At 43.6% G+C, this 13,540-nt stretch overlaps 2 non-coding genes across 2 annotated transcripts; both read left to right on the forward strand.

Moving 5' to 3' along the window:
- The first annotated feature begins 2,450 nt into the window (after positions 1-2,450).
- trnar-ccu (transfer RNA arginine (anticodon CCU)) lies at positions 2,451-2,523 on the forward strand. Its single transcript has one exon. It is a non-coding gene; the product is annotated as a tRNA-Arg (tRNA).
- A 6-nt stretch (positions 2,524-2,529) lies between these two features.
- trnam-cau (transfer RNA methionine (anticodon CAU)) lies at positions 2,530-2,601 on the forward strand. The gene has a single exon. It is a non-coding gene; the product is annotated as a tRNA-Met (tRNA).
- Positions 2,602-13,540: the final 10,939 nt, after the last annotated feature.

The following is a 13,540-nucleotide window of genomic DNA, read 5'->3' on the forward strand; positions in this document are numbered from 1 at the left end:
AGTCTCCCAATACCTGCAGCTGAAAAACATCCCCTCAGCATGATGCTGCCACCACCATGCTTCACTGTAGGGATGGTATTGGCCAGGTGATGAGCAGTGCCTGGTTTCCTCCAGACATGACGCTTGCCATTCAGGCCAAAGAGTTCAATCTTTGTTTCTCATGGACTGAGAGTCCTTCAGGTGCCTTTTGGCAAACTCCAGGCTGGCTGTCATGTGCCTTTTACTGAGGAGTGGCTTCCGTCTGGCCACTCTACCATACAGGCCTGATTGGTGGAGTGCTGCAGAGATGGTTGTTCTTATGGAAGGTTCTCCTCTCTCCACAGTGATATGCTGGAGCTCTGTCAGAATGAACATCGGGTTCTTGGTCACCTCCCTGACTAAGGCCCTTCTCCCCCGATCGCACAGTTTGGCCAGGTTGCCAGCTCTAGGAAGAGTCCTGGTGGTTCCAAACTTCTTCCATTTACGGATGATGGAGGCCACTGTGCTCATTGGGACCTTCAATGCTGCAGAAATTTTTCAGTACCCTTCACCAGATCTGTGCCTCGATACAATCCTGTCTCAGAGGTCTACAGACAATTCCTTGGACTTCATGGCTTCTGACATGCACTGTTAACTGTGGGACCTTATATAGACAGGTGTGTGCCTTTCCAAATCATGTCCAATCAACTGAATTTACCACAGGTGGACTCCAATCAAGTTGTAGAAACGTCTCAAGGATGATCAGTGGAAACAGGATGCACCTGAGCTCAATTTTGAGTGTCATGGCAAAGGCTGTGAATACTTATGTACATGTGATTTTTTTTTTTCGTTTTTTATTTTTAATAAATTTGAAAAGATTTCAAACAAACTCCTTTCACGTTGTCATTATGGGGTATTGTTTGTAGAATTTTGAGGAAAATAATGAATTTAATCCATTTTGGGATAAGGCTGTAACATAACAAAATGTGGAAAAAGTTAACCGCTGTGAATACTTTCCGGATGCACTGTAATACACATTATTCAAAAACACATAAAAATGTTATTATATTAACAACAAAGTATTTACAGAAAAATTAGATGATATTAATAGTCAGATGCGGTCCTGACTTACATGGTGCTCTAGGCAAGATGCTCCATTAATCAAATTAAGTAAATGATGTGCCGATTAATCTAATTAATTGCAATTAATCATACCAATATTTACTGAGAAAGGCCCACAAATAAAGGTAATTTAGAATAATTAACATAACTATAAATATAACAGGCCTAATAAATATTATAATTCAGGTTATTCAAATAAATTACATAATATTGTGGCAAAAGACAAGAAAAACATTTAGACAATAATTTTGGTAACAAAAAACCCGCCTCCATTGGCTGCTCGTGAACAGCTTTGACCTGCCCTCAAACACTACACTAAGTGGTAGACCAATCACAACAGACTGGAACATCTGACCAATCAGAGCAGAGTAGTCTCTCTGAAAGGAGGAGTTTAGAATGAATCCTTTAGAACGGATCATTGAACGAGTCGTTTTTGACACTGGGAAAATAAGGTAATGCTGCAATTTAAATTATGAGCAAATTAAAGTGTTTTTTGACCTTGGATGCATGTAAATCTATTATATGAGACCTTTAAAACAAAATTAGGCACGTTTAAAAAACATAACAGGTGCTCTTTAAAAGTGAAAATGTTGTAAACCTGTTTTTATTTCAATATGATTGAACAAAACCCTATTATTGACCTGCATCCCTCTGCTCTAGTTTTTATTGTTGGCAGTGGTGGACAGAGTACTGATTTTCTTTGATTTTTATAAATTTTTTTACTTAAGTAAAAGTACTTCTACTGAAGAAATAATTCACTTGAGTACAAGTAGAAGTACTGAAAAACTACTCAAGTAATTATGTTGCAAGTTACTTTATGAAAATTATATTATATATAGTATATACGCTTCCATTATTAGAACACAGAGACGTTTTTGTTCTTGAAACAAATTGATACTTCCTTTCACCAAGGATGCATGAAATTGATCAAAAATACTGCCAAAACCATTAATTGCAAATTATTATTACAGTTTGAAATAATTGTTAAGTGGTATTTATTCCATATTTTCTTAACCCATAATGGCAAACATATACTGTGTCACCTATTCCTTACAAAAGCATTCTAAAGTGTTAATTTGGTACTCAAGAATATTTTCTTATTATTAGAACAATTGAAAATGGTTTCGCTACCATGCGGAAATCACAATACATTTGGGCTTTTTTCCCCCATTTGCTGAGGTATTGAGTTCTTACAAGTTGCTTTACACTTGCAAGTCAAATTTTGGTTTTAAAAATAGGCAAAAAGAAACACGTTTCTCCTTAAATTCTATTTTCTCCTAAAGTCTATTGTTTTAGAGAGATGAATGGTATTCCATGCATTACTGTTTTGAAAAAATTATCTCTAACCAGGATAAAGAGTGAAGTGGACAGCCCCAGTGGCCTAATGGATAAGGCACTGGCCTCCTAAGCCAGGGATTGTGGGTTCAAGTCCTATCTGGGGTGAGTTTCAGCAGAGTGGCGCAGCGGGAGCGTGCTGGGCCCATAACCCAGAGGTCGATGGATCGAAACCATCCTCTGCTAATGTATGTTTTGGGGCAGTGGTGGCTCAGCAGTGAAGGCTCTGGGTTACTGATCAGAAGGTCAGGGGTTCAAGCCCCAGCACTGCCAAGATGCCACTGTTGGGCCCTTGAGCAAGGCCCTTGACCCTATCTGCTCCAGGGGCACCGCATACTTGAATAATCAATTCAAGTAAAAGTACTATTACTTATTTATACTTAAAAAGCAGAAAAATTTGAAAAATGTGCTCAAGTACTGTAACGAGCGTAGTTGTAATTTGTTACTTTCCACCTCTGATTGCTGGTCTATGTACTCATGTGTTAGACGGACACTTTTGGAGCGTCTCACTTTGGTTGTGTTGTATCTCACTAGTTTGTAGTGCCTCTAGTCATAAGTGCTGTGTTTTTAGGATGCTATGTCAAGTTAAACCGTTTGAAACCTTTAAAAACCTCACAATTTTTTTTAGCTGTGGTCCTTTTATCTGTCATTGAGCACAAAGGCATGTCTGTGGAAGGCTGTGGCACAGGGGCTTAAGTGAATTGATGAATTGTTAATTTTAACCAATTAATTTACATGAACTGTCCGAACAAACCACTCGATTAACTTAACGATATGTTTAAATGCATATGGCCTTCCCATTCCCAGGAGAGAGAGAGGACAGTTTAGGTAAACACGTTTGATTACTGCCTTGGTATAATACCTGTCATTGTACCATTACTTATCAGAAAAAGTAAGTTCCTCAAAAAGTTAGACTTTGTGAAAACAACTGAACTACTGTCATGCTATTATATAATGTAATTAAGCTAGTATTTACTTACAACACTGATGCAGGGGTTCAGCCCATCAGGGTACCCCAGGGCATGCTGCCACTCTAGGGGACTGCCTATATTGCCTATGCCAAGATTCACTTCTGTTATTAATGAATATTGCTGCAAATGCTGGTCAACAATTTTTTTTTTTTTTTTTTTTTTATTTATGTAAGTTTCATTATATTAAATATATACATTTTAATTGTATAAAATATGTTGGAAGATTTCTTAATTTCCCAAAATGCTCTCAAATTTACCCCATATATATATTGTTATCTGAAAATGTGTCTCTTAAAGTCTCTTTAAAATAGTATTTTTGTGTAGTATTTTTAAATAAGTAAATATGCATTCTACATATCTGGGAAAAATAGGCATTATAAGACAAAATCCATTAAGTAATCATTTATGTTTTATAGCGAAACCTGTGTTGGAGTTATACAAACTCTTAAGCCCTTTTTGTATGGTAATTGTTTCTCAGGGTGACATCTGTAAAAGTACATTTTCATGGCTCCTCTGTGATAAAAATGCGTTCGGATGACAATTAAATCACGGGGGACGGGCAAGACTTTTTATCAATCACATGATTGCAGTTACGCTTGTTATATGGAAAATTCATCAATCCACAAACTGTATCCTCTGTATTTACATTTAAATATGTTTGGAATTACGGTAAAGTGAAAATAGAATTTTTAAAGCTTAGTTTAATTTCTGCTATAATTTCTTAAGCAAAATCAAAGTGGTGCCAAAGTTATAGCCCGCAGTGATAAGTTTATTGCACATTTTTGATGTTATGTTTGATGTTGATGTTAATTTTATTTAATAAGCATGAATTTCAGTTACGTTTTTCAATAAAAATCAATGATGACAATTAAGACATTACAGACATTACAGCATAATTTTCTGTGAAGCTTCTTTGAAACGATGTGTATTATGAAAAGTGCTATACAAATACAAATTACTTGACATAATTTCTGATGAAGAACCTGGAACTCTGCAAATTTATTTTCACAGTCGGCTCGTAAGCCACGACAATAAGGTAGGCTACATGTTGGAAGACTACTCAAAAACTATAATTTATTCAAAGTAATAGTAGAAATTACATAAACTAAATTGTAACAAAAGAGACCAATAACAAAAACAACACAAGTCTGAATAGGGGAGAGGAGCCTTGAAGATTTGTAGAGAGCTGGGGTGGTTCTCATTTCTTAAAGTGCCTAATGTCCTTTCCTTGCTTCCTTTCCTAGTTCCCTGATGGAGGGAACGAGATGTTGTGTCGATGTAGTGACACTAGGGGTCACTCTTGGGAGCCCGAAACTATGAAAATTGGTGAGTGGTATTTGCATACCACTCCCCCGAACATATGGGTATAAAAGGAGCTGGTATGCAACCACTCATTCAGGTTTTGTGCTGAGGAGCCAAGACAAGGTCCCAGCCATTTCAGCGGGTAGTCCAGCATTGTGGCAGGGGGACACAATGTCTCGTTCCCTCCATCAGGGAACGGAGGTTACGCAAGTAACCAGGACGTTCCCTATCTGTCACACACTCGACGTTGTGTTGATGTAGTGACACTAGGGGTCCCTATATGAAATGCCACAACTGGCTGAACTGTGTTACTTGAACTGGTGGTGTGTGACGGGCAGACCACTGTGTGCCTCATAGCCAGCGCACCAGGCTGACACGTAACCTCCCCCAACGCTGTTATGAGTGTCGAATGACCCTTCGGGGACAAGTCAACTGCCCAAAAGATAGAGACAGGCTAGCCCAGTCGTGCCCTCTTATCCTCACTTTTTTTTCCTCTCCCCAAAAAGAGTGGAATTTGTTAACTGACTGGGAGCCATAAGTGTCTGCGTCGGGGGGTGTCCCTCCCAAGGGGAAAACACTGCGGAGACCACGCCCCGCCCAGAGATGGGGGGGGGGATTTTGAGTGGAAATACGTCACATGGTCTTGCCGAGCTTTGTCGGAAGTATGTCATGTGGAGAAGTCCCATGATAGGTCCTACCCTACGGGGGAGGAGTTTCTACAAACATGGTGACTGGGGCAGAGAGGCCTCTGTCCAAGGAAGACACAGTTTACCAGCAGGGAAACGAATTAGTGGAAGATATACATCGCATGGGGTTACCTAAGGGGAACCAACACATGCGGAGCACCTACCCCAGTACAGGGCTTAGTTAGCACATGTACTGAGCTGGCAGCGAGTTTCTCCGCAAACTCCTCTGCCACAGGGCTCAGAGGAAATCATCCAGGGAACACAGTTTGTGAACACTTCTGGGAGTCAACAGCACACGTCTTCAGCTCAGGGGAGGTGAAAGGCGCTATGTGCAAGCGATACACCTGGCCAGCTGTCCCGGACATACCTGCTTGTGCCTGCCACTATACGGGACAAAACCAGTTCCACCCGGAGAATGTAGAACCTCGCAAATGTGCTGGGTGTTGCTCAGCCCGCTGATCTGCAAATGTATGTTAGAGAGGCGCCACTGGTCAAGGCCGCCACACTTCTGGTAGAATGGGCTCGTAGCCCTGCCGGGGGCAGCACATCCTGGGCATGATATGCCATTGTTATGGCGTCAATGACCCAGTGGGCGATCCTCTGCTTGGAGACAGCGCTTCCTTTCCGCTGTCCACCAAGGCAGACAAAGAGCTGCTCAGAGACTCTAAAGCTCTGCGTGTGATCCAAATAGATGCGTAAAGCATGCACTGGACACAGCAACGTCAGGGCTGGGTCTGCCTCCTCCTGGGGCAGCGCTTGCAGGTTCACCACCTGATCCCTAAAAGGGGTCGTGGGAACCTTGGGCACATAGCCCGGTCAGGGTCTCAGAATCATGTGAGAGTAGCCCGGACCAAACTACAGGCACGTTTCACTGACAGAGAACATTTGCAGGTCTTCTACCCTCTTGATGGAAGTGAGTGCAGTCAGGAGGGCAGTCTTTAAAGAGAGTGCCTTAAGCTCAGCTGACTGCAGGGGCTCAAAGGGGGCTCTCCATAGACTCTGAAGAACTACAGAAAGGCCCCTGAGGAAATGAGGCGTGGTCTGAAGGGATTCAACCTCCTGGCACCTCTCAGGAACCTGATGATCAGGTCGTGCTTCCCTAAGGACTTACCGTCCACTGTGTCGTGGTGTGCTGCTATAGCGGCTACATACACCTTCAAGGTGGAGGGTGACAGCCTCCCTTCCAACCTCTCCTGCAGGAAGGAAAGCACCAATCCTACTGCGCATCTCTGGGGGTCTTTGTGTCGGGAAGAACTCCACTTAGTGAACAGATGCCACTTGAAGGCATACAGGCACCATGTAGAGGGGGCCCTAGCCTGAGTGATTGTGTCTACCACCGCGGGTGGTAGACCAGTCAAGTCTTCCGCATTCCGTCCAGGGGCCAGACATGGATATTCCAGATGTCTGGTCATGGGTGCCAGATGGTGCCCCGTGCCTGAGAAAGAAGGTCCTTCCTCAGGGGAATTCGCCAGGGGAGGGGGGCTGTTGCGAGGAGTGTGATGTCCGAGAACCATGTCTGGGTGGGCCAGTAGGGTGCTACCAGGATGACCTCCTTCTCGTCCTCCCTGACCTTGCAAAGGGTCTGTGCAAGTAGGCTCACTGGGGGAAACGCATATTTGCATAGTCCAGGGGGCCAGCTGTGTGTCAGCGCGTCTATACTGAGAGGTGCTTCGGTCAGGGCGTACCAGAGCGGGCAGTGGGTGGATTCTTGGGAAGCGAACAGGTCTACCTGTGCCTGCCTGAATCGACTCCAAATCAGCTGGACCACCTGAGGGTGGAGTCTCCACTCTCCCCTGAGGGTAACCTATCGTGACAGCACGTCCGCTGCAGTGTTGAGGTTGCCCGGGATGTGAGTGGCTCGCAGCGACTTGAGGTGCTGCTGACTCCAGAGGAGGAGACGGCGGGCGAGTTGTGACATACAATGGGAGCGTAAACTGCCTTGACGGTTGATGTATGCCACCGTTACCATGTTGTCTGTCCGAACTAACACATGCTTGCCCTGGATCAATGGCCGAATCCTCCGCAGAGCGGGCAGAATTGCCAACAATTCAAGGCAGTTGATGTGCCAACGTGGCCGCGGGCCCGTCCAGGAGCCGGCGGCTGCATGCCCGTTGCATACAGCACCCCAGCCCATTTTTGAGGCGTCTGTCGTAACCACGACGTGCCTGGAGACCTGCTTTAGGAGAACGCCTGCCCGAAGAAATGTGAGGTCGGTCCAAGGGCTGAAGAGGTGGTGACAGACCGGCATGATGGCCACGCAATGCGTCCCGTGGCACCATGCCCATCTCAGGACTCGAGTCTGGAGCCAGTGCTGAAGCTGTCTGATATGCATCAACCCGAGTGAAGTGGCCACCGCTGAGGATGCCATATGCCCCAGGAGCCTCTGAAACAGTTTCAGTGGAACCGTTGTCTTCTGTCTGAATGCCTTCAAACAGGTCAGCACTGACTGTGCGTGCTCGTTCGTGAGGCGCGCCGTCATCGAGACTGAGTCCAACTCCAAGCCGAGAAAAGAGATGCTCTGAACCGGGAGGAGCTTGCTCTTTCCCCAGTTCACCCGAAGCCCTAGTCGGCTGAGGTGTGAGAGCAGCAGGTCCCTGTGTGCACACAACACATCCCGAGAGTGAGCTAGGATTAGCCAATCATTGAGACAGTTGAGGATGCGAATGCCCACTTCCCTTAACTGGGCAAGGGCTGCCTCTGCGACCTTCGTGAAGACGCGAGGGGACAAGGACAGGCCGAAAGGTAGGACCTTGTACTGATACGCCCGACCCTCGAATGCAAACCGCAGGAAGGGTCTGTGTCGAGTCAGAATCGAGACGTGGAAGTACGCGTCCTTCAGGTCTACCGCTGCGAACCAATCTTGATGCCGGACGCTCGCTAGAATGTGTTTTTGCATCAGCATCTTGAACGGGAGTCTGTGTAAAGCCCGGTTCAGTACTCGCAGGTCCAAGATTGACTGCAACCCACCACCTTTCTTTGGTACAATGAAGTAGGGGCTGTAAAACTCCTTCTTCATCTCGGCCGGAGGGACAGGCTCTATCGCACCCCTCCGATTAGTGATTTCCGCACGCAAGCTAGCGGCATTCTCGCCCTACACCAAGGTGAAGTGGATGCCGCTGAACCTGGGCAGATGCATCTGGGAACTGAATTGCAAAGCCGAGATGGACGGTCCGGACCAGCCATCGTGACAGGTTGGAAAGCGCAAGCCACGCGTCCATGCTCCGGGTGAGGGGGACCAAGGGGACAATCTCGTCGGATGTACAGGCGGGTGGGGCCTCACGGCGGGGTGGAGCCTGAGGTGCCATGCCGTGTCGTGGCCATTCTGAGCTCAGGGACATCAAAGCACTTACCTGGCTCCTTGTGACCACCCCCAGAACAGCCTGGGATGGGGGAGGAAGAGGCCTGTCCTCGTGACCCGTGGAGACTGTCACATCACATGTGCCACAGCTGGGCGCGCAGGGGCGGGGAGACCGCCGCTGGAGCGCCAAACCTGCCAAAATGGAATGGTCGTGGCCGTGCGCACTGGGTATGTGACCCAGGAAACAAGGAAACCGCTCTTTTGCTGAACTCTTGGGTACTGCAGCCACTTGGGCATGTGGTGAAATTAAATGAAAAGGTAACAAAAGATTCTCTTCCCGGCCCTCCACTGGGGGATTGAGTGGTCTGCTTACCAGCTCCAGAGCAGTGGGTTTCGTTGTCCCTGGGTCACCCATCTCAGGGGCGCTTCGAAGCCTTTCGTGGGTTCTTGGTGGCCGGCCGTGAGACGGGTGGTGTCTGCTTCCTGCGGTGGGCTCCACGCTGGGGCCGGGCAGTGGGGGCAGGCTGTGGCAGAGCCAGTGCAGTCAGCGCAGGGGGACGCCCTTGTCGACGAGCAGACATTGTGGGATCTTGAGCCATGCCGGGGCAGGATGTGCCGGATAGCCTCCGTCTGCTGCTTCAACACCGAGAACTGCTGGGAAAAGTCCTCGATGGTGTCGCCAAACAGACCAACCTGGGAAATGGCCTTGTCGGCTTCTCCCATCTCAAGGTTGAGCCAAAGGTGGCACTCCTGGACCACCAAGGTGGACATCGCCTGCCCGGAGGGCGAGGTCGGTCGCCGAGTGCAGCTCCTGCATCAATCCCAGGGCGGAACTACCCTCGTGCAGTTCCTTTAGCGCCTTGGCTTGGTGGACTTGCAGGAGAGCCATGGCGTGCAGGGTGGAGGCGGCTTGCCCAGCAGCACCATAGGCATTAGCCGTCAGGAATGACGTAAACCTACAGGCCTTGGACGGGAGCTTTGGGCGCCCGTGCCAGTTGGCGGCGCTCTGCGGGCATAGGTGCACTGCGAGGTCCTTATCCACCGGGGGGATCACCGAATAGCCCTTGGCCGCCCCGCCATCGAGGGTAGTGAAGGTGGGGGAGCTGAAAGATCGGGACCAGGCAGTAAAAGGTGCCTCCCACGACCTTGTCAGCTCCTCATGCACTTCCGGGAAGAAAGGAACTGGGGCGGGGCGTGGCTGTGAGCAGCGCCGAGAGCCTAGGAACCAATCGTCAAGTGAGTGACAGATAGGGAACTATTGTACCAGATGTGAAAGGGGAGGAGAATTTATATGCGAGTCAGGTGCTTTGTCAAAAAAGTGTTCCGCATATGCACCTGTGCTTCCTCGCTCAAGTGTCCTTGGCAAGCTTCCTCCATACTCAGTCCTCACCTCCTCAGAGTGCATTTAGAGGCTATGTCTCGTTTGGAAGGCTGCGTCCTCCGGAGGTCGCATTTGTCGGCCGCATACTTCATCGAGGCTGTCTCGTTTCAGAAAAGCGAGTAGGACACTTCAAATGCAGCCTTCGAATGTGACCTTCTTTCATGGGAATGGGTGTATGAGGTGTATCCTTCACTGAAAAAAATTATACTTTGGACCAACTTAAAAAAATTACTCTAATTTGTTACACCCAAATGTTTTAGTTTTTCTCATATTATATTTATGATTTGGTTTAAGCCTCAAATTTTGATTTAATATTAATAAAAATATTTATTTTCCCTAAGACAAAAATGTACATTCATACAAAGTAAAAAGATTATTTATTATAAAAACTGTACACCATTTTTTTACTTTGTTACAACTTAATTTTTTTTTCATTTTGGAATAACCTAATATTTACAATTACATCTAAGTATAGTTTTTACTTTTCTTGAATAAACTTATTATAAAAAACTCTCATTTTGTTACAGGCAATTTTATTAACTTATCTCAAGTTAAATTTCTGATTATGTAAAAACTATAATTTATAAAACTTAATATATTTTCTTTAGACACAAGCCAAAATGTTACTTAATGTAGGTCAGTATAATTATATATTATAAATATTTATTTATTTATTTATTTTTGCTTTTGAACAACTTAAATTTCACCATAAACAAAAGCTATAGTAGCTATAATATAAAAAGTAGATTTTTCACTTAAGATAAAAATAAACACATTTTGTTAGTCAATGCTTAATATAGTTTACTTACTATTAATAAAGACAGGAATATTCTCTTCAAAAGACCTTAATATTTATCGTAATGTCTTTTTAAAATATGCATCACCTTTTCTGTTATGTTCAACAACAAAAAACACCAACAAAATAAATAAAACCCACAATAATTTTTGCAGCCAGTAAAGCTATCCAGTATGTTTTTTACTCATTAACACTTGTTGAAGGGGAAAAAAAAAAACATACCAAGTATAAAATTAAGTAAATTGTGGTCTCTTCGATATGTTTTAAACATTCTGCAACCTTAACCACATAAATCTTGACATGTAAAACTGGTCTACATCTCTCCTTTATAACTTGATATATGTAATGTAATATCCATAAATAAGTGTAAAAATAGAGTTTCTAACATTATTCAAACTTGGCTATCCTTTGAAAAAATGACCAGAATGAATTTGAATACAAGCTATAAAACAGAACAAAAAACATGCTGTTTCCAAATGTCTTCTGTTGATTAATCCAATATTTAGAGCTTGACACTCAGACTGCACACTCTGCGTGTCATTTTCTTTGGTTCTATCTCCATGAATATTTTCTGCAGCGCATCAAAAGTGTATTTAAGCTCACTTGGATAGCTCAAGTTAAGAGCATAGATGAGGCCAAATAACATAGCAAATGCATGTGCAACTGATGGTAACTCATTAAGGACTTCTACACCTTCAATAACAATCCCAATTTCATGTGGTGGCTGGAGAGGATCCTCCTCCTCCCTGATGACAAACACTGCCATTGTACACCTCTCAAGCTCTGTTTTAGCAACCTGATAAAAGACAAGACATTTATTAAAAAGTTATTCTGTTGAAACGAGTGTCTGATGTACCAATATAAAAAATAATTATCTACACAATTCTCCCAATCAAATCTCAATAAAAAACTTAAATTGGGGTTCTAGTGATGCAAAAATGTAATGACTTGCAAAGTCCAGCAGAGTTAACGAAGGCTCCTCCAAGTATTTTTCTCATAGCAAACATTTGACTTTATCGCAAATAAAGCATTGGTACAAGTATTAATAATAGCTATCCTCCAAAAACCTTTGACATCTGCTGTGACAAAAAATATTAAATAGTACAATACAGTAGTATACATTTACTTCATTTAAGAGTCACTATAATGTTAAAAGATAAAACTGCGTTGTGTTTTTATCTTTTCATTAATTTCATAATCTGGCCACAGACTGACACTTTCCACAATGCAATATTTGGATATAATATCCATTTTATGTCCAGGTTTTCACTGCTCCATCTGCACTGCTGCTGCTCTGAAGTGGCAAATATTTCACACTGTAATCTTGATATGTTCCAGTCACATACAGTATAGCCACACTATACAGTGTTTTACAAAATATAAACCAGCACAGAAAACTTAGTCTGTGTATTAGACATATTAAATAAAAAAAAAACTGTGTAGATTAATGACCACTGGGGGACAGAGAACTTAACAATAATTATAGGCATAGGCAAATATGCAAATATATGATAAGCCTGAGTGTTTTGTAGGACCTGAGACCATGTATATGGGCTTTAAAGTTGAAATATTCAATGTTTTATCTTGTCTAAATTTTAAGTAATTAATGCAAAACTACTTACCAGATACTCCTTGATAAGTCTGTCCGCGTTTTCTCCAAGGTACACAATGAGGCACTTCAGCAGACACTCTCTTTTTAGATTCACCTCGAGGCTCTAGGTGAAAGCGCAAACACACACATAATGCAAAATTATGCTGTTCAATTTTGCAGCTTGACTGAAGATGCAAACGCTACACAATACACAAATGGGCACTTGGAGTTACAGTAAATGTGATTTACAAATGCTTTGGGCAAACCAGTTAAAAGGCCTGTCAAGCTCAGAAGATAAACTTAGTACATCTTCCAATGTGCAATCTAACTTCACAATCAAATGTGTTGACAAAATGAATAGTATTACTATTTATGTGATATAAGGCTAATTCTGATGTATTGAGCAAGTAGTACATACAGTATCTGATCAAGAACTTTTAGTATATTCTGGGTCTTCTCTCTGACAACTCCTCCCTTGTTTCTGATTATCTCAATCAGCTTGCTGTGGTGCTTGTCTAAAGAAGCCAGGAATCGTGGTTGAAGTGGAATGGTTGTAATTCTCAGAAATTCAGCATTGATCTATAAAAAACAAAATAGCACATGCAAATTTGATTACCTTACATGTTACATTACGACTGTGTGGTAAGATCTTATTTTTGACATCATGGGCCAAAACATGCATTCTTAATTGGTTTGGCTTAATTTCTTAGCAGGTTTCTTATGATAGGGAATAATATTATACTTTAGAGGCCACCTCTGACCTAGTGCCATTGATTAAAAAAGTTACTTACCTCATCCATTGTGAACAATGCAGGCCATCTCTCTTTCAACTCTTCCACTCCTGATTCCTTTTCCACAATTTCCTGTCTTCGCAGTGAAAAAGTCATGGTCATTTTGTCCTTTATCACTGCACGATTGTTTCGCTTCTTCACTTCACATAAAAGTGACTGTCTCGCATTTTCCAATTTGTCTGTGGTCTCTCCCAGTTGAAATCTCGGGTATGTGGTTGGCCTCTCCTCTCCTAGGTCTCTTTACTTTTTTTGCTGGCAATGCATCCTCTGGAGCTTTAGACTTAAATGAATTTGCAAGCAATTCAGAAC

The sequence above is a fragment of the Myxocyprinus asiaticus genome, chromosome 20 (assembly GCF_019703515.2).
Source record: "Myxocyprinus asiaticus isolate MX2 ecotype Aquarium Trade chromosome 20, UBuf_Myxa_2, whole genome shotgun sequence".
Classification (NCBI taxonomy): domain Eukaryota; kingdom Metazoa; phylum Chordata; class Actinopteri; order Cypriniformes; family Catostomidae; genus Myxocyprinus; species Myxocyprinus asiaticus.